This window comes from Biomphalaria glabrata, chromosome 8, assembly GCF_947242115.1.
Source record: "Biomphalaria glabrata chromosome 8, xgBioGlab47.1, whole genome shotgun sequence".
Taxonomy (NCBI): domain Eukaryota; kingdom Metazoa; phylum Mollusca; class Gastropoda; family Planorbidae; genus Biomphalaria; species Biomphalaria glabrata.
Genome location: NC_074718.1, coordinates 25,069 through 28,370, shown reverse-complemented (window position 1 = coordinate 28,370; position 3,302 = coordinate 25,069). Strand labels below are relative to the sequence as shown.

Sequence of the window (3,302 nt, the reverse complement as noted above, 5' to 3'; positions counted from 1 at the left end):
AGGAATGAAAAAAAAGTGTGCAGTATAGTTGCTACACAGAAAGACCTACAATTATGTCTAATATTACAGAATTAATTATTTACATAACAATGATTTTTAATAATAAAAAACTGCATTTAAATATTACATAGCATACTAACTATTAGTACCTAAAACGCAATTAAACTATTATTTAATACAAAACTATACGATTGAGCTTTTTATAAGCAAAATTGTAGTCAAACTGAATATCCATTTGATTGGATCAATAAAAATTAACTTATCTTAGAATGGACCTCATTCACCAACATTTAGTCACGTGATCTTATTGATAAAACAATGAAAAAAATTGTCTCGTGACAACCATCATGAATTAAACATGAGATCGTAAATTATATAGAAGAGATAAAGCACCACGTGGCTAAATGTTGTTTGTTTACAATTGGTGAATGAGGTCCATTGAAAACTATCTAAGATTCATAATGCCCCCCATAATGAAGAATAAGAAATTACAGAAATAGTTAAGACTAACATAAGCCTGACAATAAAATGTATAGTTCTTATTTAATTAGCTTTCTTGACATTATTATAATTAAGCCACATAAGAAAACATGTAAATTGTCACTAGCTTTAACAAAGCTTCATTGATGTCTTTGTTGATTTGTGGAGAGGTATCAATCTTGGCTAGTATGCTGAAAAAAAATAGAAAAGAATATTTATTAAACTGCTTTATAAATAAATTAAATCCATAACATATATAAATTAAGATGTATGTAATACATATATCAAGATCTACAAAAAAAATATTTGAAAACTAAGGGCTTAATTAAATGACATTATAATATTTTGTTACTCGCCAGCATTGATTATTTCAACCAAACAATTGAAATAGCCTTATTTTTAACTTTTCACTATTTCTTTTTAATTAAGGGCCACCAAATTCACCTTGCCTATGGCATCCAATCACCAAAGGCCAGCACAATGGCCATATGCAAATACATTTCCCCAACTAATGTCAGGTACCCATTAAAGTTGGGTGGGTTACTCCGAGGCGCCCTTTTAATTCCTGAATTTTAAAAAAATTCTAATCTTTGCTAGAGACCATAGTCTTGAGTAAACTTAGAAATAAGATGAGATTGTCTAGATGACTAACAAGATCTAGTGACAATCTAGTCTAGAGTCTATTGAAAAATATAGAAATAGAATATATTATTTAGCTTTAGATCTAGAATCTAAAATTATTATAAACTCTAATCAAGATTGACTAGATCATGATAGATGAGTAGAGATCTAAATTTATGTTCTCTATGTTAGATAATAGTTTTTGCATCCATTTTTTGGTATACACTTCTTTCACCTACTAACTAGATGATTTGGTGGCTGAAGGTTACAACATAAAAACTGGGGTTTTGAATTCCAGGATATTTATGATAATACCAAGTCAACCCAACTCTAATGGGTACCTAAGATCAGTTGAGGAAAAGATAGGTGTAAGACAATACCTTAATAACATTCAGTAATAGTAAATAATTACCTGATGCATGGCTAGTCCAGCTTTCTCTGAAAATGTTCCAGCCCAGTGCACACATCTTCACAATGAATCTAATTACTGCAAAACAAAAGGTAAACTTGCATCATGTGAAATAAAAAATAATTAAATTTTTATTCAACCAGTGTCAATATGAAAAGTCATCACAAAAAAAAGCAAATTTGGATTATAATAGCTAAAGCAAAAAAAAAAAAATCAAATCTATATAACCAAAAAAAATAAAATATAAGTTTGATTCTGAAAGGCCATAACAAAATAATACAACATAATTCCAGACAGCCACTACAAATAACACAAAAGTCGATTCCAAGCAGTCATAAAGAAAAGTTATCAAGTAGATTCCAAATATTAACTGCCAAAAAATAATCAAGTCAATTCTAAATAACAACAAACAAACAAACAAAAAAATGCAAAAGTCTGATTCCAAACAGCCATCACAAAAAAAAAGCAACTAATTTAAACAACCACTATGAAAAACACAATATCAGACATTGATCATAAAAACACACAAATCCAATGAAGAGCTTAAGTAATATACACATGTTTGATTCTAAACAGCCATCTCCAAAGAAGAAAATGTCAATTCTTTTGCTACTAAAAAAAAGCACATGATTCTTTAAAAAAAAAAAAAATCCGATACTGAACAATGATCACAAAAAACACACAAGTCTAATTTCAAACAGAGCTCATAAAAAGCCATCACAAAAAAAAGCACACAAGTCTAATGCAGAACATTGATCACAAAAACGCACAAGTCCAATTTAAAACATTGATAAAAGAAAAACAAACAAATCTGATAAAGAACATCAATTAAAAAAACACATGTCCAAACTGCCATCAATAAAGACCCAAATGTCAATTCAATCAGCCACTACTAAAAAAAGCAGTTGATTAAAAAAAAAAAAACAAGTCTTATGCCGAACATTGATCACAAAAAAAACCCACCAGTTTCGAACTCCACACCGATCATAAAAAGGAGGCAAAGTCAGACTTCTAACAGCCGTCACATAAAATAAACAAATAAAAATGCCATTCTAAAAAAACACAAAGTAAATGCACAACTCGGAATGTGAATATCCATCACAGAAAAACACAAGTCTTTTTCAAACAGCCCACACAAAAAAGCAGAAGTATGATTAAAAACAACAATCACAAAAATTTTAATAACCACCAAAAAAAAACGCGCAAGTCGGATTTCTATTACTGATCATAAAAAGGAACATGTCCAATTCCGAAAATCGATAATATAATCACACAAGTCCGATTCCAGTCAGCCATTACAAAAAAGCACAATTTCAATTCCAAACAGCCATCACAAAAAAAGCGAATTTCTATTCAAACAGCAACTATACAAAACACGTTGATTCTAAAAAAAAAAAAACAAAAAAACCACAAGTCTGATGTTTAACATCAGTTACAAAAAAAAATTAAAAAATGTCCATTCTAAATAATTATAAAATGAATGCACAAGTTTGATTCCAAACAGCAATCACAAAAAGCATATGTCGATTCAAATAGCCACTACGAAAAACTTGAATGCCAATTCTAAATAACCACATAAAAAAAAAATTAAAATGTACAATGTCTATTCCGAGCATTAATCACAAAAATGACAAGTAAGAATCAAAATACATTAAATTCTTACCATTACCTATCAATCAGTCTGTTGAACCATGGGGGCACCACACAAGATCTGTCAGCAGCCCTTCTATATTCCTCTCTGTACTTAGCCCTGGATAAACCATTTCATGGCAGACCTGCACATTCTTTGATG

The 3,302-nt window shown here is 29.8% G+C and overlaps 1 long non-coding RNA gene across 1 annotated transcript; it reads right to left on the bottom strand.

Moving 5' to 3' along the window:
- Nucleotides 1-526: 526 nt before the first annotated feature.
- Nucleotides 527-2,676, bottom strand: LOC129927600 (uncharacterized). The gene is made up of 2 exons (XR_008779176.1): nt 1,514-2,676; nt 527-671 (listed from the first exon to the last, which is right to left on the bottom strand). It is a non-coding gene; the product is annotated as an uncharacterized LOC129927600 (long non-coding RNA).
- Nucleotides 2,677-3,302: the final 626 nt, after the last annotated feature.